The sequence below is a fragment of the Arvicanthis niloticus genome, unplaced genomic scaffold (genome assembly GCF_011762505.2).
Source record: "Arvicanthis niloticus isolate mArvNil1 unplaced genomic scaffold, mArvNil1.pat.X pat_scaffold_809_arrow_ctg1, whole genome shotgun sequence".
In the NCBI taxonomy this organism is placed as follows: Eukaryota; Metazoa; Chordata; class Mammalia; order Rodentia; family Muridae; genus Arvicanthis; species Arvicanthis niloticus.
In genome coordinates this window covers 1-23,423 of record NW_023046401.1, presented here as the reverse complement: position 1 = coordinate 23,423, position 23,423 = coordinate 1, and the positions used below count along the sequence as shown (strand labels likewise).

The 23,423-nt window shown below is 51.1% G+C and overlaps 11 non-coding genes and 1 pseudogene across 11 annotated transcripts; all 12 read left to right on the top strand.

Moving 5' to 3' along the window:
* Positions 1-1,075: 1,075 nt before the first annotated feature.
* On the top strand, positions 1,076-1,169 carry LOC117702438 (small nucleolar RNA SNORD116). The gene has a single exon (XR_004606031.1). It is a non-coding gene; the product is annotated as a small nucleolar RNA SNORD116 (small nucleolar RNA).
* A 1,862-nt stretch (positions 1,170-3,031) lies between these two features.
* On the top strand, positions 3,032-3,125 carry LOC117702437 (small nucleolar RNA SNORD116). Its single transcript, XR_004606030.1, has one exon. It is a non-coding gene; the product is annotated as a small nucleolar RNA SNORD116 (small nucleolar RNA).
* Positions 3,126-4,992: 1,867 nt separating this feature from the next.
* On the top strand, positions 4,993-5,089 carry LOC117702455 (small nucleolar RNA SNORD116). Its single transcript, XR_004606048.1, has one exon. It is a non-coding gene; the product is annotated as a small nucleolar RNA SNORD116 (small nucleolar RNA).
* A 1,887-nt stretch (positions 5,090-6,976) lies between these two features.
* LOC117702462 (small nucleolar RNA SNORD116) lies at positions 6,977-7,075 on the top strand (annotated as a pseudogene).
* Positions 7,076-8,945: 1,870 nt separating this feature from the next.
* LOC117702451 (small nucleolar RNA SNORD116) lies at positions 8,946-9,040 on the top strand. Its single transcript, XR_004606044.1, has one exon. It is a non-coding gene; the product is annotated as a small nucleolar RNA SNORD116 (small nucleolar RNA).
* Positions 9,041-10,912: 1,872 nt separating this feature from the next.
* On the top strand, positions 10,913-11,005 carry LOC117702436 (small nucleolar RNA SNORD116). Its single transcript, XR_004606029.1, has one exon. It is a non-coding gene; the product is annotated as a small nucleolar RNA SNORD116 (small nucleolar RNA).
* A 1,890-nt stretch (positions 11,006-12,895) lies between these two features.
* On the top strand, positions 12,896-12,989 carry LOC117702459 (small nucleolar RNA SNORD116). Its single transcript, XR_004606052.1, has one exon. It is a non-coding gene; the product is annotated as a small nucleolar RNA SNORD116 (small nucleolar RNA).
* Positions 12,990-14,845: 1,856 nt separating this feature from the next.
* LOC117702464 (small nucleolar RNA SNORD116) lies at positions 14,846-14,939 on the top strand. Its single transcript, XR_004606056.1, has one exon. It is a non-coding gene; the product is annotated as a small nucleolar RNA SNORD116 (small nucleolar RNA).
* A 1,892-nt stretch (positions 14,940-16,831) lies between these two features.
* Positions 16,832-16,925, top strand: LOC117702463 (small nucleolar RNA SNORD116). Its single transcript, XR_004606055.1, has one exon. It is a non-coding gene; the product is annotated as a small nucleolar RNA SNORD116 (small nucleolar RNA).
* A 1,884-nt stretch (positions 16,926-18,809) lies between these two features.
* LOC117702458 (small nucleolar RNA SNORD116) lies at positions 18,810-18,903 on the top strand. Its single transcript, XR_004606051.1, has one exon. It is a non-coding gene; the product is annotated as a small nucleolar RNA SNORD116 (small nucleolar RNA).
* Positions 18,904-20,768: 1,865 nt separating this feature from the next.
* Positions 20,769-20,862, top strand: LOC117702450 (small nucleolar RNA SNORD116). Its single transcript, XR_004606043.1, has one exon. It is a non-coding gene; the product is annotated as a small nucleolar RNA SNORD116 (small nucleolar RNA).
* A 1,864-nt stretch (positions 20,863-22,726) lies between these two features.
* Positions 22,727-22,820, top strand: LOC117702447 (small nucleolar RNA SNORD116). The gene has a single exon (XR_004606040.1). It is a non-coding gene; the product is annotated as a small nucleolar RNA SNORD116 (small nucleolar RNA).
* The last annotated feature ends 603 nt before the right edge of the window (positions 22,821-23,423 follow it).

The window sequence follows — 23,423 nt, the reverse complement described above, 5'->3', positions numbered from 1 at the left end:
CGCGATACAGAGAGACAAAACAAGTCTGGTGGTGCTTATGGACAAATTAAGCCTGCTACTCCTATGCTGGTTATCAGAACCTTAAGAGGAGGTCAAATTCTGTCTCATGCTAGGACCCTGTAGTATGGAAGCATGTAGCTTTGTAGCCATGGTGGAAGATGCACAAGTGGTGTGCAGAGATACTTAGAGACACAGGGTTTTGCTGGTGATGTAGGCCAGAGCTTCCACCTCATTCTCCTTTGCATTAGGCAAGAGGACCTGAGATTGTTCTTATCAGTTTTATTTTTGTTCTGCCATATTTGATTGAGAAGTACCCTCATTCTTTTGGCAAGGTTGTGCTGGGCGCTGGTGGAGAAGGTTGATGTGTTGGAGCTCCTGGCATGTGCTGTGTCCCTCTAGAGCAGCTCAGATATCATCCTGAAGGCCATGGAGTTAGGGGAGTGCCCAGGAAGCACTTGAGAGCAAAGGGCATGTTTTGTCTCCAGGCAAGGCTTGAGAGGAAAAGCATCCCTGATGTGGAAGGGCAGGGCCCAGAGGTTGGCAAGAGCAGGAGTGTTGAGGGCGCCTGTGTGGTCTGACCATGCCAAAAGAAACAGCAAGCCCAATCATCCATCCTGGTTTGCATGGGTCCCAGCGTAATGGCGGCATGTGCTCTCTGCTGTCTTCCCAGGGTCGCATACATTGTCCAGCATGGGCCATGGGTGACTTCCTTGAGGGGAAATGGCCCCACCACATAGGATGCGGTTTGACAGTGGCTGAATGAAGCTCCAGTGACCTGGTTTGGTCTTCCTGAAAGTCCTGAGAGCGCCAGAGATCAAAGGTAAGGAACTCAGAAATGGCCCGAGGACTCAAGGTGCTCAGGTCTTGGTGGAGCTGGGAGGAGCTGCCATCCCTGCATCCTGTCCATTCGGGACATGCAGCAGGCTCAGGGCCTCCTGGTGCTCCCAGGTTTGGGGCTTAGGCCCATTCTTCCCTGGTAATGGATGGGCAATATCTTGCCATTCCTTGCTCTCCCCAAAACCTGAGCACTCCAGACTACCCAGATCCTCTCTGTGCATGGCACTCCATCGTGCTTGGATCTATGATGATTCCCAGTCAAACATTCCTTGGAAAATCTGAACAAAATGAGTGAAAACTCACTACCGCTTCTGTCATCGGGACTGAGGTCCGGCACCTTGGGTCACCCAGGTCCTCTGGGCGTCAGACACAGGCTTGCCAAGCACTCTATTGGCCTTGCCTTCCTCAGGCTCTAGCCAGACTCTCTACAGATGGGCCTGTGCTTTGCCTACTCTGACAGAAACCATGGCCTAGAACAAAGCAGCCCCCTTTGCTCTAGTGGCATCTTCAGTGGTTGTTGAGGAATTGCTTGGCAGAGACTGAGTAGAAAGTCCTGCCAGCTCCAAGGTGTGGCCTGCAGCCCAAGTGCAGAGTAGACTGTGAGGCACAAGTAGGATGAGCAGTGGCACCAAAGCCACTGGGTTGTACACTGGAATGCATGCAAGTGTGTTCAGGCTACCCAGATGCTTTGACATGAACAACCCTGCTGTGTTGCTCCACAGAGTGACTATGGAAAGCTGGCTGCAGGTCCAATGTGGCCAGATGCCTTAGCATGTCTCAGGGACTGTATGACAGTAATGTAATCAGGTGGTTACCAAGAAGACTCTGTGTCTCATGCAGCAAGCTGGATTCCTGGGCCATTGGCTTGGAAAGAGAACAGAGTTTGATAGAGGAAGGGAAAGGACAAAGTCTGAGATAGAGTGAGGAAAAACAGACATAGAGAAGAGAGAGAGAGACAGAGGAGAGAGAGAGAGAGAGAGAGAGAGAGAGAGAGAGAGAGAGAGAGAGGAGGGAGGAAGATAGTGGAAGAGGGAGAAGGAGAGAGAAAGAGACAGAAACAAAGGTAGAGACAGACGAGAAAGTTAGAGAAGAAGAAAGAGACCGAGAGACAGAGATCGCGATACAGAGAGACAAAACAAGTCTGGTGGTGCTTATGGACAAATTAAGCCTGCTACTCCTATGCTGGTTATCAGAACCTTAAGAGGAGGTCAACTTCTGTCTCATGCTAGGACCCTGTAGTATGGAAGCATGTAGCTTTGTAGCCATGGTGGAAGATGCACAAGTGGTGTGCAGAGATACTTAGAGACACAGGGTTTTGCTGGTGATGTTAGGCCAGAGCTTCCACCTCATTCTCCTTTGCATTAGGCAAGAGGACCTGAGATTGTTCTTGATCAGTTTTATTTTTGTTCTGCCATATTTGATTGAGAAGTACCCTCATTCTTTTGGCAAGGTTGTGCTGGGCGCTGGTGGAGAAGGTTGATGTGTTGGAGCTCCTGGCATGTGCTGTGTCCCTCTAGAGCAGCTCAGATATCATCCTGAAGGCCATGGAGTTAGGGGAGTGCCCAGGAAGCACTTGAGAGCAAAGGGCATGTTTTGTCTCCAGGCAAGGCTTGAGAGGAAAAGCATCCCTGATGTGGAAGGGCAGGGCCCAGAGGTTGGCAAGAGCAGGAGTGTTGAGGGCGCCTGTGTGGTCTGACCATGCCAAAAGAAACAGCAAGCCCATCATCCATCCTGGTTTGCATGGGTCCCAGCGTAATGGCGGCATGTGCTCTCTGCTGTCTTCCCAGGGTCGCATACATTGTCCAGCATGGGCCATGGGTGACTTCCTTGAGGGGAAATGGCCCCACACCACATAGGATGCGGTTTGACAGTGGCTGAATGAAGCTCCAGTGACCTGGTTTGGTCTTCCTGAAAGTCCTGAGAGCGCCAGAGATCAAAGGTAAGGAACTCAGAAATGGCCCGAGGACTCAAGGTGCTCAGGTCTTGGTGGAGCTGGGAGGAGCTGCCATCCCTGCATCCTGTCCATTCGGGACATGCAGCAGGCTCAGGGCCTCCTGGTGCTCCCAGGTTTGGGGCTTAGGCCCATTCTTCCCTGGTAATGGATGGGCAATATCTTGCCATTCCTTGCTCTCCCCAAAGCCTGAGCACTCCAGACTACCCAGATCCTCTCTGTGCATGGCACTCCATCGTGCTTGGATCTATGATGATTCCCAGTCAAACATTCCTTGGAAAATCTGAACAAAATGAGTGAAAACTCACTACCGCTTCTGTCATCGGGACTGAGGTCCGGCACCTTGGGTCACCCAGGTCCTCTGGGCGTCAGACACAGGCTTGCCAAGCACTCTATTGCCTTGCCTTCCTCAGGCTCTAGCCAGACTCTCTACAGATGGGCCTGTGCTTGCCTACTCTGACAGAAACCATGGCCTAGAACAAAGCAGCCCCCTTTGCTCTAGTGGCATCTTCAGTGGTTGTTGAGGAATTGCTTGGCAGAGACTGAGTAGAAAGTCCTGCCAGCTCCAAGGTGTGGCCTGCAGCCCAAGTGCAGAGTAGACTGTGAGGCACAAGTAGGATGAGCAGTGGCACCAAAGCCACTGGGTTGTACACTGGAATGCATGCAAGTGTGTTCAGGCTACCCAGATGCTTTGACATGAACAACCCTGCTGTGTTGCTCCACAGAGTGACTATGGAAAGCTGGCTGCAGGTCCAATGTGGCCAGATGCTTAGCATGTCTCAGGGACTGTATGACAGTAATGTAATCAGGTGGTTACCCAAGAAGACTCTGTGTCTCATGCAGCAAGCTGGATTCCTGGGCCATTGGCTTGGAAAGAGAACAGAGTTTGATAGAGGAAGGGAAAGGACAAAGTCTGAGATAGAGTTGAGGAAAAACAGACATAGAGAAGAGAGAGAGAGACAGAGAGAGAGAGAGAGGAGAGAGAGAGAGAGAGAGAGAGAGAGAGGGGAGAGAGAGAGAGAGGAGAGGAAGATAGTGGAAGAGGGAGAAGGAGAGAGAAAGAGACAGAAACAAAGGTAGAGACAGAGAGAAAGTTAGAGAAGAAGAAGAGACCGAGAGACAGAGATCGCGATACAGAGAGGACAAAACAAGTCTGGTGGTGCTTATGGACAAATTAAGCCTGCTACTCCTATGCTGGTTATCAGAACCTTAAGAGGAGGTCAAATTCTGTCTCATGCTAGGACCCTGTAGTATGGAAGCATGTAGCTTTGTAGCCATGGTGGAAGATGCACAAGTGGTGTGCAGAGATACTTAGAGACACAGGGTTTTGCTGGTGATGTAGCCAGAGCTTCCACCTCATTCTCCTTTGCATTAGGCAAGAGGACCTGAGATTGTTCTTATCAGTTTTATTTTTGTTCTGCCATATTTGATTGAGAAGTACCCTCATTCTTTTGGCAAGGTTGTGCTGGGCGCTGGTGGAGAAGGTTGATGTGTTGGAGCTCCTGGCATGTGCTGTGTCCCTCTAGAGCAGCTCAGATATCATCCTGAAGGCCATGGAGTTAGGGGAGTGCCCAGGAAGCACTTGAGAGCAAAGGGCATGTTTTGTCTCCAGGCAAGGCTTGAGAGGAAAAGCATCCCTGATGTGGAAGGGCAGGGCCCAGAGGTTGGCAAGAGCAGGAGTGTTGAGGGCGCCTGTGTGGTCTGACCATGCCAAAAGAAACAGCAAGCCCATCATCCATCCTGGTTTGCATGGGTCCCAGCGTAATGGCGGCATGTGCTCTCTGCTGTCTTCCCAGGGTCGCATACATTGTCCAGCATGGGCCATGGGTGACTTCCTTGAGGGGAAATGGCCCCACCACATAGGATGCGGTTTGACAGTGGCTGAATGAAGCTCCAGTGACCTGGTTTGGTCTTCCTGAAAGTCCTGAGAGCGCCAGAGATCAAAGGTAAGGAACTCAGAAATGGCCCGAGGACTCAAGGTGCTCAGGTCTTGGTGGAGCTGGGAGGAGCTGCCATCCCTGCATCCTGTCCATTCGGGACATGCAGCAGGCTCAGGGCCTCCTGGTGCTCCCAGGTTTGGGGCTTAGGCCCATTCTTCCCTGGTAATGGATGGGCAATATCTTGCAATTCCTTGCTCCTCCCCAAAGCCTGAGCACTCCAGACTAACCCAGATCCTCTCTGTGCATGGCACTCCATCGTGCTTTGGATCTATGATGTATTCCCCAGTCAAAACATTCCTTGGAAAATCTGAACAAAATGAGTGAAAACTCACTACCGCTTCTGTCATCGGGACTGAGGTCCGGCACCTTGGGGTCACCCAGGTCCTCTGGGCGTCAGACACAGGCTTGCCAAGCACTCTATTGGCCCTTGCCTTCCTCAGGCTCTAGCCAGACTCTCTACAGATGGGCCTGTGCCTTTGCCTACTCTGAACAGAAACCATGGCCTAGAACAAAGCAGCCCCCCTTTGCTCTAGTGGCATCTTCAGTGGTTGTTGAGGAATTGCTTGGCAGAGACTGAGTAGAAAGTCCTGCCAGCCTCCAAGGTGTGGCCTGCAGCCCAAGTGCAGAGTAGACTGTGAGGCCCACAGTAGGATGAGCAGTGGCACCAAAGCCACTGGGTTGTTACACTGGAATGCATGCAAGTGTGTTCAGGCTACCCAGATGCTTTGACATGAACAACCCGGCTGTGTTGCTCACAGAGTGACTATGGAAACGTGGCCTGCAGGTCCAATGTGGCCAGATGCCTAGCATGTCTCAGGGGACTGTATGACAGTAATGTAATCAGGTGGTTACCAAGAAGACTCTGTGTCTCATGCAGCAAGCTGGATCCTGGGCCATTGGCTTGGAAAGAGAACAGAGCTTGATAGAGGAAGGGAAAGGCCAAAGTCTGAGATAGAGTTGAGGAAAAACAGACATAGAGAAGAGAGAGAGAGACAGGAGAGACGAGAGACAGAGAGAGAGAGAGAGAAGATGAGCGAGAGAGAGAGAGAGAGAGAGAGAGGAGAGAGAGGAGAGGGAAGATAGTGGAAGAGGGAGAAGGAGAGAGAAAGAGACAGAAACAAAGGTAGAGACAGAGAGAAAGTTAGAGAAGAGAAGAGACCGAGAGACAGAGATCGCGATACAGAGAGGACAAAACAATCTGGTGGTGCTTATGGACAAATTAAGCCTGCTACTCCCTATGCTGGTTATCAGAACCTTAAGAGGAGGTCAAATTCTGTCTTCATGCTAGGACCCTGTAGTATGGAAGCATGTAGCTTTGTAGCCATGGTGGAAGATGCACAAGTGGTGTGCAGAGATACTTAGAGACACAGGGTTTTGCTGGTGATGTTGACCAGAGCTTCCACCTCATTCTCCTTTGCATTAGGCAAGAGGACCTGAGATTGTTCTTATCAGTTTATTTTTGTTCTGCCATATTTGATTGAGAAGTACCTCATTCTTTTGGCAAGGTTGTGCTGGGCGCTGGTGGAGAAGGTTGATGTGTTGGAGCTCCTGGCATGTGCTGTGTCCCTCTAGAGCAGCTCAGATATCATCCTGAAGGCCATGGAGTTAGGGGAGTGCCCAGGAAGCACTTGAGAGCAAAGGGCATGTTTTGTCTCCAGGCAAGGCTTGAGAGGAAAAGCATCCCTGATGTGGAAGGGCAGGGCCAGAGGTTGGCAAGCGCAGGAGTGTTGAGGCGCCTGTGTGGTCTCGACATGCCAAAAGAAACAGCAAGCTCCCATCATCCATCCTGGTTTGCATGGGTCCACAGCGTAATGGCGGCATGTGCTCTCTGCTGTCTTCCCAGATCGCATACATTGTCCAGCATGGGCCATGGGTGACTTCCTTGAGGGGAAATGGCCCCCACCACATAGGATGCGGTTTGACAGTGGCTGAATGAAGCTCCAGTGACCTGGTTTGGTCTTCCTGAAAGTCCTGAGAGCGCCAGAGATCAAAGGTAAGGAAACTCAGAAATGGCCCGAGGACTCAAGGTGCTCAGGTCTTGGTGGAGCTGGGAGGAGCTGCCATCCCTGCATCCTGTCCATTCGGGACATGCAGCAGGCTCAGGGCCTCCCTGGTGCTCCAGGTTGGGGCTTAGGCCCATTCGTCCCTGGTAATGGATGGGCAATATCTTGCAATTCCTTGCTCTCCCCAAAGCCTGAGCACTCCAGACTACCCAGATCCTCTCTGTGCATGGCACTCCATCGTGCTTGGATCTATGATGATATCCCAGTCAAACCATTCCTTGGGAAAATCTGAACAGAAATGAGTGAAACTACCACTACCGCTTCTGTCATCGGGACTGAGGTCGGCACCTTGGGTCACCCAGGTCCTCTGGGCGTCAGACACAGGCTTGCCAAGCACTCTATTGGCCTTGCCTTCCTTCAGGCTCTAGCCAGACTCTCTACAGATGGGCCTGTGCTTTGCCTACTCTGACAGAAACCATGGCTAGAACAAAGCAGCCCCCTTTGCTCTAGTGGCATCTTCAGTGGTTGTTGAGGAAATTGCTTGGCAGAGACTGAGTAGAAAGTCCTGCCAGCTCCAAGGTGTGGCCTGCAGCCCAAGTGCAGAGTAGACTGTGAGGCACAAGTAGGATGAGCAGTGGCACCAAAGCCACTTGGGTTGTACACTGGAATGCATGCAAGTGTGTTCAGGCTACCCAGATGCTTTGACATGAACACCCCTGCTGTGTTGCTCCACAGAGTGACTATGGAAAGCTGGCTGCAGGTCCAATGTGGCCAGATGCCTTAGCATGTCTCAGGGACTGTATGACAGTAATGTAATCAGGTGGTTACCAAGAAGACTCTGTGTCTCATGCAGCAAGCTGGATTCCTGGGCCATTGGCTTGGAAAGAGAACAGAGCTTTGATAGAGTAAGGGAAAGGCCAAAGTCTGTGATAGAGTTGAGGAAAAACAGACATAGAGAAGAGGAGAGACAGAGAGAGAGAGAGAGAGAGAGAAGAGAGAGAGAGAGAGGGAGAGAGAGAGAGAGAGAGAGGAGGAGGAAGATAGTGGAAGAGGGAGAAGGAAGAGAAGAAAGAGACAGAAACAAAGGTAGAGACAGAGAGAAAGTTAGAGAAAGAAGAAAGAGACCGAGAGACAGAGATCGCGATACAGAGAGACAAAACAAATCTGGTGGTGCTTATGGACAAATTAAGCCTGCTACTCCTATTGCTGGTTATCAGAACCTTAAGAGGAGGTCAAATTCTGTCTCATGCTAGGACCCTGTAGTATGGAAGCATGTAGCTTTGTAGCCATGGTGGAAGATGCACAAGTGGTGTGCAGAGATACTTAGAGACACAGGGTTTTGCTGGTGATGTTGACCAGAGCTTCCACCTCATTCTCCTTGCATTAGGCAAGAGGACCTGAGATTGTTCTTATCAGTTTTATTTTTGTTCTGCCATATTTGATTGAGAAGTATCCTCATTCTTTTGGCAAGGTTGTGCTGGGCGCTGGTGGAGAAGGTTGATGTGTTGGAGCTCCTGGCATGTGCTGTGTCCCTCTAGAGCAGCTCAGATATCATCCTGAAGGCCATGGAGTTAGGGGAGTGCCCAGGAAGCACTTGAGAGCAAAGGGCATGTTTTGTCTCCAGGCAAGGCTTGAGAGGAAAAGCATCCCTGATGTGGAAGGGCAGGGCCCAGAGGTTGGCAAGCGCAGGAGTGTTGAGGGCGCCTGTGTGGTCTGACCATGCCAAAAGAAACAGCAAGCCCATCATCCATCCTGGTTTGCATGGGTCCCAGCTGTAATGGCGGCATGTGCTCTCTGCTGTCTTCCCAGGGTCGCATACATTGTCCAGCATGGGCCATGGGTGACTTCCTTGAGGGGAAATGGCCCCACCACATAGGATGCGGTTTGACAGTGGCTGAATGAAGCTCCAGTGACCTGGTTTGGTCTTCCTGAAAGTCCTGAGAGCGCCAGAGATCAAAGGTAAGGAACTCAGAAATGGCCCGAGGACTCAAGGTGCTCAGGTCTTGGTGGAGCTGGGAGGAGCTGCCATCCCTGCATCCTGTCCATTCGGGACATGCAGCAGGCTCAGGGCCTCCTGGTGACTCCCAGGTTTGGGGCTTAGGCCCATTCTTCCCTGGTAATGATGGGCAATATCTTGCCATTCCTTGCTCTCCCCAAAGCCTGAGCACTCCAGACTACCCAGATCCTCTCTGTGCATGGCACTCCATCGTGCTTGGATCTATGATGATTCCCCAGTCAAACATTCCTTGGAAAATCTGAACAAAATGAGTGAAAACTCACTACCGCTTCTGTCATCGGGACTGAGGTCCGGCACCTTGGGTCACCCAGGTCCTCTGGGCGTCAGACACAGGCTTGCCAAGCACTCTATTGGCCTTGCCTTCCTCAGGCTCTAGCCAGACTCTCTACAGATGGGCCTGTGCTTTGCCTACTCTGACAGAAACCATGGCCTAGAACAAAGCAGCCCCCTTTGCTCTAGTGGCATCTTCAGTGGTTGTTGAGGAATTGCTTGGCAGAGACTGAGTAGAAAGTCCTGCCAGCTCCAAGGTGTGGCCTGCAGCCCAAGTGCAGAGTAGACTGTGAGGCACAAGTAGGATGAGCAGTGGCACCAAAGCCACTGGGTTGTACACTGGAATGCATGCAAGTGTGTTTCAGGCTACCCAGATGCTTTGACATGAACAACCCTGCTGTGTTGCTCCACAGAGTGACCTATGGAAAAGCTGGCTGCAGGTCCAATTGTGGCCAGATGCCTTTAGCATGTCTCAGGGACTGTCATGACAGTAATGTAATCAGGTGGTTACCAAGAAGACTCTGTGTCTCATGCAGCAAGCTGGATTCCTGGCCTATTGGCTTGGAAAGAAACAGAGTTTGATAGAGGAAGGGAAAGGACAAAGTCTGAGATAGAGTTGAGGAAAAACAGACATAGAGAAGAGAGAGAGAGACAGGAGAGAGAGAGAGAGGAGAGGGAGAGAGAGAGAGAGAGAGGAGAGAGAGAGAGAGGAGGAGGAAGATAGTGTGAAGAGGGAGAAGGATGAGAGAAAGAGACAGAAACAAAGGTAGAGACCAGAGAGAAAGTTAGAGAAGAAGAAAGAGACCGAGAGACAGAGATCGCGATACAGAGAGACAAAACAAATCTGGTGGTGCTTATGGACAAAGTAAGCCTGCTACTCCTATGCTGGTTATCAGAACCTTAAGAGGAGGTCAAATTCTGTCTCATGCTAGGACCCTGTAGTATGGAAGCATGTAGCTTTGTAGCCATGGTGGAAGATGCACAAGTGGTGTGCAGAGATACTTAGAGACACAGGGTTTGCTGGTGATGTTGACCAGAGCTTCCACCTCCATTCTCCTTTGCATTAGGCAAGAGGACCTGAGATTGTTCCTTATCAGTTTTATTTTTGTTCTGCCATATTTGATTGAGAAGTACCCTCATTCTTTTGGCAAGGTTGTGCTGGGCGCTGGTGGAGAAGGTTGATGTGTTGGAGCTCCTGGCATGTGCTGTGTCCCTCTAGAGCAGCTCAGATATCATCCTGAAGGCCATGGAGTATGGGGAGTGCCCAGGAAGCACTTGAGAGCAAAGGGCATGTTTTGTCTCCAGGCAAGGCTTGAGAGGAAAAGCATCCCTGATGTGGAAGGGCAGGGCCCAGAGGTTGGCAAGAGCAGGAGTGTTGAGGGCGCCTGTGTGGTCTGACCATGCCAAAAGAAACAGCAAGCCCATCATCGCATCCTGGTTTGCATGGGTCCCAGTGTAATGGCGGCATGTGCTCTCTGCTGTCTTCCCAGGGTCGCATACATTGTCCAGCATGGGCCATGGGTGACTTCCTTGAGGGGAAATGGCCCCACCACATAGGATGCGGTTTGACAGTGGCTGAATGAAGCTCCAGTGACCTGTTTGGTCTTCCTGAAAGTCCTGAGAGCGCCAGAGATCAAAGGTAAGGAACTCAGAAATGGCCCGAGGACTCAAGGTGCTCAGGTCTTGGTGGAGCTGGGAGGAGCTGCCATCCCTGCATCCTGTCCATTCGGGACATGCAGCAGGCTCAGGGCCTCCTGGTGCTCCCAGGTTTGGGGCTTAGGCCCATTCTTCCCTGGTAATGGATGGGCAATATCTTGCAATTCCTTGCTCTCCCCAAAGCCTGAGCACTCCAGACTACCCAGATCCTCTCTGTGCATGGCACTCCATCGTGCTTGGATCTATGATGATTCCCAGTCAAACATTCCTTGGAAATCTGAACAAAATGAGTGAAAACTCACTACCGCTTCTGTCATCGGGACTGAGGTCCGGCACCTTGGGTCACCCAGGTCCTCTGGGCGTCAGACACAGGCTTGCCAAGCACTCTCTTGGCCTTGCCTTCCTCAGGCTCTAGCCAGACTCTCTACAGATGGGCCTGTGCTTTGCCTACTCTGACAGAAACCATGGCCTAGAACAAAGCAGCCCCCTTTGCTCTAGTGGCATCTTCAGTGGTTTGTTGAGGAATTGCTTGGCAGAGACTGAGTAGAAAGTCCTGCCAGCTCCAAGGTGTGGCCTGCAGCCCAAGTGCAGAGTAGACTGTGAGGCACAAGTAGGATGAGCAGTGGCACCAAAGCCACTGGGTTGTACACTGGAATGCATGCAAGGTGTGTTCAGGCTACCCAGATGCTTTGACATGAACAACCCTGCTGTGTTGCTCCACAGAGTGACTATGGAAAGCTGGCTGCAGGTCCAATGTGGCCAGATGCCTTAGCATGTCTCAGGACTGTATGACAGTAATGTAATCAGGTGGTTACCAAGAAGACTCTGTGTCTCATGCAGCAAGCTGGATTCCTGGGCCATTGGCTTGGAAAGAGAACAGAGCTTTGATAGAGGAAGGGAAAGGCCAAAGTCTGAGATAGAGTTGAGGAAAAACAGACATAGAGAAGAGAGAGAGAGACAGAGAGAGAGAGAGAGAGAGAGAGAGAGAGAGAGAGAGAGAGAGAGAGAGAGAGAGAGAGAGAGAGGGAGAGAGAGAGAGGAGGAGGAAGATAGTGGAAGAGGGAGAAGGAGAGAGAAAGAGACAGAAACAAAGGTAGAGACAGAGAGAAAGTTAGAGAAGAAGAAAGAGACCGAGAGACAGAGATCGCGATACAGAGAGACAAAACAAGTCTGGTGGTGCTTATGGACAAATTAAGCCTGCTACTCCTATGCTGGTTATCAGAACCTTAAGAGGAGGTCAAATTCTGTCTCAGTGCTAGGACCCTGTAGTATGGAAGCATGTAGCTTTGTAGCCATGGTGGAAGATGCACAAGTGGCTGTGCAGAGATACTTAGAGACACAGGGTTTTGCTGGTGATGTTGACCAGAGCTTCCACCTCATTCTCCTTTGCATTAGGCAAGAGGACCTGAGATTGTTCTTATCAGTTTATTTTTGTTCTGCCATATTTGATTGAGAAGTACCCTCATTCTTTTGGCAAGGTTGTGCTGGGCGCTGGTGGAGAAGGTTGATGTGTTGGAGCTCCTGGCATGTGCTGTGTCCCTCTAAGAGCAGCTCAGATATCATCCTGAAGGCCATGGAGTTAGGGATGTGCCCAGGAAGCACTTGAGAGCAAAGGGCATGTTTTGTCTCCAGGCAAGGCTTGAGAGGAAAAGCATCCCTGATGTGGAAGGGCAGGGCCCAGAGGTTGGCAAGAGCAGGAGTGTTGAGGGCGCCTGTGTGGTCTGACCATGCCAAAAGAAACAGCAAGCCCATCATCCATCCTGGTTTGCATGGGTCCCAGCGTAATGGCGGCATGTGCTCTCTGCTGTCTTCCCAGAATCGCATACATTGTCCAGCATGAGCCTATGGGTGACTTCCTTGAGGGGAAATGGCCCCACACATAGGATGCGGTTTGACAGTGGCTGAATGAAGCTCCAGTGACCTGGTTTGGTCTTCCTGAAAGTCCTGAGAGCGCCAGAGGTCAAAGGTAAGGAACTCAGAAATGGCCCGAGGACTCAAGGTGCTCAGGTCTTGGTGGAGCTGGGAGGAGCTGCCATCCCTGCATCCTGTCCATTCGGGACATGCAGCAGGCTCAGGGCCTCCTGGTGCTCCCAGGTTTGGGGCTTAGGCCCATTCTTCCCTAGTAATGGATGGGCAATATCTTGCAATTCCTTGCTCTCCCCAAAGCCTGAGCACTCCAGACTACCCAGATCCTCTCTGTGCATGGCACTCCATCGTGCTTGGATCTAGTGATGATTCCCAGTCAAACATTCCTTGGAAAATCTGAACAAAATGAGTGAAACTCACTACCGCTTCTGTCATCGGGACTGAGGTCCGGCACCTTGGGTCACCCAGGTCCTCTGGGCGTCAGACACAGGCTTGCCAAGCACTCTATTGGCCTTGCCTTCCTCAGGCTCTAGCCAGACTCTCTACAGATGGGCCTGTGCTTTGCCTACTCTGACAGAAACCATGGCCTAGAACAAAGCAGCCCCCTTTGCTCTAGTGGCATCTTCAGTGGTTGTTGAGGAATTGCTGGCAGAGACTGAGTAGAAAGTCCTGCCAGCTCCAAGGTGTGGCCTGCAGCCCAAGTGCAGAGTAGACTGTGAGGCAGAAGTAGGATGAGCAGTGGCACCAAAGCCACTGGGTTGTACACTGAATGCATGCAAGTGTGTTCAGGCTACCCAGATGCTTTGACATGAACAACCCTGCTGTGTTGCTCCACAGAGTGACTATGGAAAGCTGGCTGCAGGTCCAATGTGGCCAGATGCCTTAGCATGTCTCAGGGACTGTATGACAGTAATGTAATCAGGTGGTTACCAAGAAGACTCTGCTGTCTCATGCAGCAAGCTGGATTCCTGGGCCATTGGCTTGGAAAGAGAACAGAGTTTGATAGAGGAAGGGAAAGGCCAAAGTCTGAGATAGAGTTGAGGAAAACAGACATAGAGAAGAGAGAGAGACAGAGTGAGAGAGAGAAGAGAGAGAGAGAGAGAGAGAGAGAGAGAGAGAGAGAGAGAGGAGGAGATATTGGAAGAGGGAGAAGGAGAGAGAAAGAGAGAGAACAAAGGTAGAGACAGAGAGAAAGTTAGAGAAGAAGAAGAAAGAGACGAGAGACAGAGATCCCGATACAGAGAGACAAAACAAATCTTTTGTGCTTATGGACAAAGTAAGCTGCTACTCCTATGCTGGTTATCAGAACCTTAAGAGGAGGTCAAATTCTGTCTCATGCTAGGACCCTGTAGTATGGAAGCATGTAGCTTTGTAGCCATGTGGAAGATGCATCAAGTGGTGTGCAGAGATACTTAGAGACACAGGGTTTTGCTGGTGATGTTGACCAGAGCTTCCACCTCATTCTCCTTTGCATTAGGCAAGAGGACCTGAGATTGTTCTTATCAGTTTTATTTTTGTTCTGCCATATTTGATTGAGAAGTACCCTCATTCTTTTGGCAAGGTTGTGCTTGGGCGCTGGTGGAGAAGGTTGATGTGTTGGAGCTCCTGGCATGTGCTGTGTCCCTCTAGAGCAGCTCAGATATCATCCTGAAGGCCATGGAGTTAGGGGAGTGCCAGGAAGCACTTGAGAGCAAAGGGCATGTTTTGTCTCCAGGCAAGGCTTGAGAGGAAAAGCATCCCTGATGTGGAAGGGCAGGGCCCAGAGGTTGGCAAGCGCAGGAGTGTTGAGGGCGCCTGTGTGGTCTGACCATGCCAAAAGAAACAGCAAGCCCATCATCCATCCTGGTTTGCATGGGTCCCAGTGTAATGGCGGCATGTGCTCTCTGCTGTCTTCCCAGGGTCGCATACATTGTCCAGCATGGGCCATGGGTGACTTCCTTGAGGGGAAATGGCCCCACCACATAGGATGCGGTTTGACAGCTGGCTGAATGAAGCTCCAGTGACCTGGTTTTGGTCTTCCTGAAAGTCCTGAGAGCGCCAGAGATCAAAGGTAAGGAACTCAGAAATGGCCCGAGGACTCAAGGTGCTCAGGTCTTGGTGGAGCTGGGAGGAGCTGCCATCCCTGCATCTTGTCCATTCGGGACATGCAGCAGGCTCAGGGCCTCCTCGTGCTCCCAGGTTTGGGGCTTAGGCCCATTCTTCCCTGGTAATGGATGGGCAATATCTTGCCATTCCTTGCTCTCCCCAAAGCCTGAGCACTCCAGACTACCCAGATCCTCTCTGTGCATGGCACTCCATCGTGCTTGGATCTATGATGATTCCCAGTCAAACATTCCTTGGAAAATCTGAACAAAATGAGTGAAAACTCACTACCGCTTCTGTCATCGGGACTGAGGTCCGGCACCTTGGGTCACCCAGGTCCTCTGGGCGTCAGACACAGGCTTGCCAAGCACTCTCTTGGCCTTGCCTTCCTCAGGCTCTAGCCAGACTCTCTACAGATGGGCCTGTGCTTTGCCCTACTCTGACAGAAACCATGGCCTAGAACAAAGCAGCCCCCCTTTGCTCTAGTGGCATCTTCAGTGGTTTGTTTGAGGAATTGCTAGGCAGAGGACTGAGTAGAAAGTCCTGCCAGCTCCAAGGTGTGGCCTGCAGCCCAAGTGCAGAGTAGACTGTGAGGCACAAGTAGGATGAGCAGTGGCACCAAAGCCACTGGGCTTGTACACTGGAATGCATGCAAGTGTGTCAGGCTACCCAGATGCTTTGACATGAACAACCCTGCTGTGTTGCTCCACAGAGTGACTATGGAAAGCTGGCTGCAGGTCCAATGTGGCCAGATGCCTTAGCATGTCTCAGGGACTGTATGACAGTAATGTAATCAGGTGGTTACCAAGAAGACTCTGTGACTCATGCAGCAAGCTGGATTCCTGGGCATTGGCTTGGAAAGAGAACAGAGTTTGATAGGGGAAGGGAAAGGCCAAAGTTCTGAGATAGAGTTGAGGAAAAACAGACATAGAGAAGACGAGAGAGAGAGACAGAGAGTGAGAGAGAGAGGGAGACAGAGAGAGAGAGAGAGGAGAGAGAGAGAGAGAGAGAGAGGAGAGAGAGTGAGAGGAGGAGGAGATAGTGGAAGAGGGAGAAGGAGAGAGAAAGAGACAGAAACAAAGGTAGAGGACAGAGAGAAAGTTAGAGAAGAAGAAAGAGGACCGAGAGACAGAGATTGCGATACAGAGAGACAAAACAAATCTGGTGGTGCTTATGGACAAAGTAAGCCTGCTACTTCCTATGCTGGTTATCAGAACTTAAGAGGAGGTCAAATTCTGTTCTGCTAGGACCCTGTAGTATGGAAGCATGTAGCTTTGTAGCCATGGTGGAAGATGCACAAGTGGTGTGCAGAGATACTTAGAGACACAGGGTTTTGGCTGGTGATGTTGACCAGAGCTTCCACCTCATTCTCCTTTGCATTAGGCAAGAGGACCTGAGATTGTCTTATCAGTTTTATTTTTGTTCTGCCATATTTGATTGAGAAGTACCCTCATTCTTTTGGCAAGGTTGTGCTGGGCGCTGGTGGAGAAGGTTGATGTGTTGGACCTCCTGGCATGTGCTGTGTCCCTCTAGAGCAGCTCAGATATCATCCTGAAGGCCATGGAGTTAGGGGAGTGCCCAGGAAGCACTTGAGAGCAAAGGGCATGTTTTGTCTCTCAGGCAAGGCTTGAGAGGAAAAGCATCCCTGATGTGGAAGGGCAGGGCCAGAGGTTGGCAAGAGCAGGAGTGTTGAGGGCGCCTGTGTGGTCTGACCATGCCAAACGAAACAGCAAGCCCATCATCCATCCTGGTTTGCATGGGTCCCAGTGTAATGGCGGCATGTGCTCTCTGCTGTCTTCCCAGAATCGCATACATTGTCCAGCATGAGCCATGGGTGACTTCCTTGAGGGGAAATGGCCCCAACACATAGGATGCGGTTTGAACAGTGGCTGAATGAAGCTCCAGTTGACCTGGTTTGGTCTTCCTGAAAGTCCTGAGAGCGCCAGAGGTCAAAGGTAAGGAACTCAGAATGGCACGAGGACTCAAGGTGCTAGGTCTTGGTGGAGCTGGGAGGAGCTGCCATCCCTGCATCCTGTCCATTCGGGACATGCTCCGCAGGCTCAGGGCCTCCTGGTGCTCCAGGTTTGGGGCTTAGGCCATTCTTCCCTGGTAAAGGGATGGGCAATATCTTGCAATTCCTTGCTCTCCCCAAAGCCTGAGCACTCCAGACTACCCAGATCCTCTCTGTGCATGGCACTCCATCGTGCTTGGATCTATGATGATTCCCAGTCAAACATTCCTTGGAAAATCTGAACAAAATGAGTGAAAACTCACTACCGCTTCTGTCATCGGGACTGAGGTCCGGCACCTTGGGTCACCCAGGTCCTCTGGGCGTCAGACACAGGCTTGCCAAGCACTCTATTGGCCTTGCCTTCCTCAGGCTCTAGCCAGACTCTCTACAGATGGGCCTGTGCTTTGCCTACTCTGACAGACACCATGGCCTAGAACAAAGCAGCCCCCTTTGCTCTAGTGGCATCTTCAGTGGTTGTTGAGGAATTGCTTGGCAGAGACTGAGTAGAAAGTCCTGCCAGCTCCAAGGTGTGGCCTGCAGCCCAAGTGCAGAGTAGACTGTGAGGCACAAGTAGGATGAGCAGTGGCACCAAAGCCACTGGGTTGTACACTGGAATGCATGCAAGTGTGTTCAGGCTACCCAGATGCTTTGACATGAACAACCCTGCTGTGTTGCTCCACAGAGTGACTATGGAAAGCTGGCTGCAGGTCCAATGTGGCCAGATGCCTTAGCATGTCTCAGGGACTGTATGACAGTAATGTAATCAGGTGGTTACCAAGAAGACTCTGTGTCTCATGCAGCAAGCTGGATTCCTGGGCCATTGGCTTGGAAAGAGAACAGAGTTTGATAGGGAAGGGAAGGCCAAAGTCTGAGATAGAGTTGAGGAAAAACAGACATAGAGAAGAGAGAGAGAGAGACAGAGAGTGAGAGATGAGAGGGAGACAGAGAGAGAGAGAGAGACGAGAGAGAGAGGAGAGGAGAGGGAGAGAGAGTGAGAGGAGGAGGAAGATAGTGGAAGAGGGAGAAGGAGAGAGAAAGAGACAGAAACAAAGGTTAGAGACAGAGAGGAAAGTTAGAGAAGAAGAAAGAGACGAGAGACAGAAGATCGCGATAAGAGAGACAAAACAAATCTGGTGGTGCTTATGGACAAATTAAGCCTGCTACTCCTATGCTGGTTATCAGAACCTTAAGAGGAGGTCAAATTCTGTCTCATGCTAGGACCCTGTAGTATGGAAGCATGTAGCTTTGTAGCCATGGTGGAAGATGCACAAGTGGTGTGCAGAGATACTTAGAGACACAGGGTTTTGCTGGTGATGTTGACCAGAGCTTCCACCTCATTCTCCTTTGCATTAGGCAAGAGGACCTGAGATTGTTCTTATCAGTTTTATTTTGTTCTGCCATATTTGATTGAGAAGTACCCTCATTCTTTTGGCAAGGTTGTGCTGGGCGCTGGTGGAGAAGGTTGATGTGTTGGAGCTCCTGGCATGTGCTGTGTCCCTCTAGAGCAGCTCAGATATCATCCTGAAGGCCATGGAGTTAGGGGAGTGCCCAGGAAGCACTTGAGAGCAAAGGGCATGTTTTGTCTCCAGGCAAGGCTTGAGAGGAAAAGCATCCCTGATGTGGAAGGGCAGGGCCCAGAGGTTGGCAAGCGCAGGAGTGTTGAGGGCGCCTGTGTGGTCTGACCATGCCAAAAGAAACAGCAAGCCCATCATCCATCCTGGTTTGCATGGGTCCCAGTGTAATGGCGGCATGTGCTCTCTGCTGTCTTCCCAGGGTCGCATACATTGTCCAGCATGGGCCATGGGTGACTTCTTGAGGGGAAATGGCCCTACCACATAGGATGCGGTTTGACAGTGGCTGAATGAAGCTCCAGTGACCTGGTTTGGTCTTCCTGAAAGTCCTGAGAGCGCCAGAGATCAAAGGTAAGGAACTCAGAAATGGCCCGAGGACTCAAGGTGCTCAGGTCTTGGTGGAGCTGGGAGGAGCTGCCATCCCTGCATCCTGTCCATTCGGGACATGCAGCAGGCTCAGGGCCTCCTGGTGCTCCCAGGTTTGGGGCTTAGGCCCATTCTTCCCTGGTAATGGATGGGCAATATCTTGCAATTCCTTGCTCTCCCAAAGCCTGAGCACTCCAGACTACCCAGATCCTCTCTGTGCATGGCACTCCATCGTGCTTGGATCTATGATGATTCCCAGTCAAACATTCCTTGGAAAATCTGAACAAAATGAGTGAAAACTCACTACCGCTTCTGTCATCGGGACTGAGGTCCGGCACCTTGGGTCACCCAGGTCCTCTGGGCGTCAGACACAGGCTTGCCAAGCACTCTCTTGGCCTTGCCTTCCTCAGGCTCTAGCCAGACTCTCTACAGATGGGCCTGTGCTTTGCCTACTCTGACAGAAACCATGGCCTAGAACAAAGCAGCCCCCTTTGCTCTAGTGGCATCTTCAGTGGTTGTTGAGGAATTGCTTGGCAGAGACTGAGTAGAAAGTCCTGCCAGCTCCAAGGTGTGGCCTGCAGCCCAAGTGCAGAGTAGACTGTGAGGCACAAGTAGGATGAGCAGTGGCACCAAAGCCACTGGGGTGTACACTGGAATGCATGCAAGTGTGTTCAGGCTACCCAGATGCTTTGACATGAACAACCCTGCTGTGTTGCTCCACAGAGTGACTATGGAAAGCTGGCTGCAGGTCCAATGTGGCCAGATGCCTTAGCATGTCTCAGGGACTGTATGACAGTAATGTAATCAGGTGGTTACCAAGAAGACTCTGTGTCTCATGCAGCAAGCTGGATTCCTGGGCCATTGGCTTGGAAAGAGAACAGAGTTTGATAGAGGAAGGGAAAGGCCAAAGTCTGAGATAGAGTTGAGGAAAAACAGACATAGAGAAGAGAGAGAGAGACAGAGAGAGAGAGAGAGAGAGAGAGAGAGAGAGAGAGAGAGAGAGAGAGAGAGAGAGAGAGGAGGAGGAAGATAGTGGAAGAGGGAGAAGGAGAGAGAAAGAGACAGAAACAAAGGTAGAGACAGAGAGAAAGTTAGAGAAGAAGAAAGAGACCGAGAGACAGAGATCGCGATACAGAGAGACAAAACAAATCTGGTGGTGCTTATGGACAAATTAAGCCTGCTACTCCTATGCTGGTTATCAGAACCTTAAGAGGAGGTCAAATTCTGTCTCATGCTAGGACCCTGTAGTATGGAAGCATGTAGCTTTGTAGCCATGGTGGAAGATGCACAAGTGGTGTGCAGAGATACTTAGAGACACAGGGTTTTGCTGGTGATGTTGGCCAGAGCTTCCACCTCATTCTCCTTTGCATTAGGCAAGAGGACCTGAGATTGTTCTTATCAGTTTTATTTTTGTTCTGCCATATTTGATTGAGAAGTACCCTCATTCTTTTGGCAAGGTTGTGCTGGGCGCTGGTGGAGAAGGTTGATGTGTTGGAGCTCCTGGCATGTGCTGTGTCCCTCTAGAGCAGCTCAGATATCATCCTGAAGGCCATGGAGTTAGGGGAGTGCCCAGGAAGCACTTGAGAGCAAAGGGCATGTTTGTCTCCAGGCAAGGCTTGAGAGGAAAAGCATCCCTGATGTGGAAGGGCAGGGCCCAGAGGTTGGCAAGAGCAGGAGTGTTGAGGGCGCCTGTGTGGTCTGACCATGCCAAAAGAAACAGCAAGCCCATCATCCATCCTGGTTTGCATGGGTCCCAGCGTAATGGCGGCATGTGCTCTCTGCTGTCTTCCCAGGGTCGCATACATTGTCCAGCATGGGCCATGGGTGACTTCCTTGAGGGGAAATGGCCCCACCACATAGGATGCGGTTTGAAAGTGGCTGAATGAAGCTCCAGTGACCTGGTTTGGTCTTCCTGAAAGTCCTGAGAGCGCCAGAGATCAAAGGTAAGGAACTCAGAAATGGCCCGAGGACTCAAGGTGCTCAGGTCTTGGTGGAGCTGGGAGGGGCTGCCATCCCTGCATCCTGTCCATTCGGGACATGCAGCAGGCTCAGGGCCTCCTGGTGCTCCCAGGTTTGGGGCTTAGGCCCATTCTTCCCTGGTAATGGATGGGCAATATCTTGCAATTCCTTGCTCTCCCCAAAGCCTGAGCACTCCAGACTACCCAGATCCTCTCTGTGCATGGCACTCCATCGTGCTTGGATCTATGATGATTCCCAGTCAAACATTCCTTGGAAAATCTGAACAAAATGAGTGAAAACTCACTACCGCTTCTGTCATCGGGACTGAGGTCTGGCACCTTGGGTCACCCAGGTCCTCTGGGCGTCAGACACAGGCTTGCCAAGCACTCTATTGGCCTTGCCTTCCTCAGGCTCTAGCCAGACTCTCTACAGATGGGCCTGTGCTTTGCCTACTCTGACAGAAACCATGGCCTAGAACAAAGCAGCCCCCTTTGCTCTAGTGGCATCTTCAGTGGTTGTTGAGGAATTGCTTGGCAGAGACTGAGTAGAAAGTCCTGCCAGCTCCAAGGTGTGGCCTGCAGCCCAAGTGCAGAGTAGACTGTGAGGCACAAGTAGGATGAGCAGTGGCACCAAAGCCACTGGGTTGTACACTGGAATGCATGCAAGTGTGTTCAGGCTACCCAGATGCTTTGACATGAACAACCTGCTGTGTTGCTCCACAGAGTGACTATGGAAAGCTGGCTGCAGGTCCAATGTGGCCAGATGCCTTAGCATGTCTCAGGGACTGTATGACAGTAATGTAATCAGGTGGTTACCAAGAAGACTCTGTGTCTCATGCAGCAAGCTGGATTCCTGGGCCATGGCTTGGAAAGAGAACAGAGTTTGATAGAGGAAGGGAAAGGCCAAAGTCTGAGATAGAGTTGAGGAAAAACAGACATAGAGAAGAGAGAGAGAGACAGAGAGAGAGAGAGAGAGAGAGAGAGAGAGAGAGAGAGAAGAGGAGAGGAGAGGAGAGAGGAGGAGGAAGATAGTGGAAGAGGGAGAAGGAGAGAGAAAGAGACAGAAACAAAGGTAGAGACAGAGAGAAAGTTAGAAGAAGAAGAAAGAGACCGAGAGACAGAGATCGCGATACAGAGAGACAAAACAAATGGGTGGTGCTTATGGACAAATTAAGCCTGCTACTCCTATGCTGGTTATCAGAACCTTAAGAGGAGGTCAAATTCTGTCTCATGCTAGGACCCTGTAGTATGGAAGCATGTAGCTTTGTAGCCATGGTGGAAGATGCACAAGTGGTGTGCAGAGATACTTAGAGACACAGGGTTTTGCTGGTGATGTTGACCAGAGCTTCCACCTCATTCTCCTTTGCATTAGGCAAGAGGACCTGAGATTGTTCTTATCAGTTTTATTTTTGTTCTGCCATATTTGATTGAGAAGTATCCCATTCTTTTGGCAAGGTTGTGCTGGGCGCTGGTGGAGAAGGTTGATGTGTTGGAGCTCCTGGCATGTGCTGTGTCCCTCTAGAGCAGCTCAGATATCATCCTGAAGGCCATGGAGTTAGGGGAGTGCCCAGGAAGCACTTGATAGCAAAGGGCATGTTTTGTCTCCAGGCAAGGCTTGAGAGGAAAAGCATCCCTGATGTGGAAGGGCAGGGCCCAGAGGTTGGCAAGCAGCAGGAGTGTTGAGGGCGCCTGTGTGGTCTGACCATGCCAAAAGAAACAGCAAGCCCATCATCCATCCTGGTTTGCATGGGTCCCAGTGTAATGGCGGCATGTGCTCTCTGCTGTCTTCCCAGGGTCGCATACATTGTCCAGCATGGGCCATGGGTGACTTCCTTGAGGGGAAATGGCCCCACCACATAGGATGCGGTTTGACAGTGGCTGAATGAAGCTCCAGTGACCTGGTTTGGTCTTCCTGAAAGTCCTGAGAGCGCCAGAGATCAAAGGTAAGGAACTCAGAAATGGCCCGAGGACTCAAGGTGCTCAGGTCTTGGTGGAGCTGGGAGGAGCTGCCATCCCTGCATCCTGTCCATTCGGGACATGCAGCAGGCTCAGGGCCTCCTCGTGCTCCCAGGTTTGGGGCTTAGGCCCATTCTTCCCTGGTAATGGATGGGCAATATCTTGCCATTCCTTGCTCTCCCCAAAGCCTGAGCACTCCAGACTACCCAGATCCTCTCTGTGCATGGCACTCCATCGTGCTTGGATCTATGATGATTCCCAGTCAAACATTCCTTGGAAAATCTGAACAAAATGAGTGAAAACTCACTACCGCTTCTGTCATCGGGACTGAGGTCCGGCACCTTGGGTCACCCAGGTCCTCTGGGCGTCAGACACAGGCTTGCCAAGCACTCTATTGGCCTTGCCTTCCTCAGGCTCTAGCCAGACTCTCTACAGATGGGCCTGTGCTTTGCCTACTCTGACAGAAACCATGGCCTAGAACAAAGCAAGCCCCTTTGCTCTAGTGGCATCTTCAGTGGTTGTTGAGGAATGGCTTGGCAGAGACTGAGTAGAAAGTCCTGCCAGCTCCAAGGTGTGGCCTGCAGCCCAAGTGCAGAGTAGACTGTGAGGCACAAGTAGGATGAGCAGTGGCACCAAAGCCACTGGGTTGTACACTGGAATGCATGCAAGTGTGTTCAGGCTACCCAGATGCTTTGACATGAACAACCCTGCTGTGTTGCTCCACAGAGTGACTATGGAAAGCTGGCTGCAGGTCCAATGTGGCAGATGCCTTAGCATGTCTCAGGGACTGTATGACAGTAATGTAATCAGGTGGTTACCAAGAAGACTCTGTGTCTCATGCAGCAAGCTGGATTCCTGGGCCAGTGGCTTGGAAAGAGAACAGAGTTTGAGAGAGGAAGGGAAAGGCCAAAGTCTGAGATAGAGTTGGGGAAAAACAGA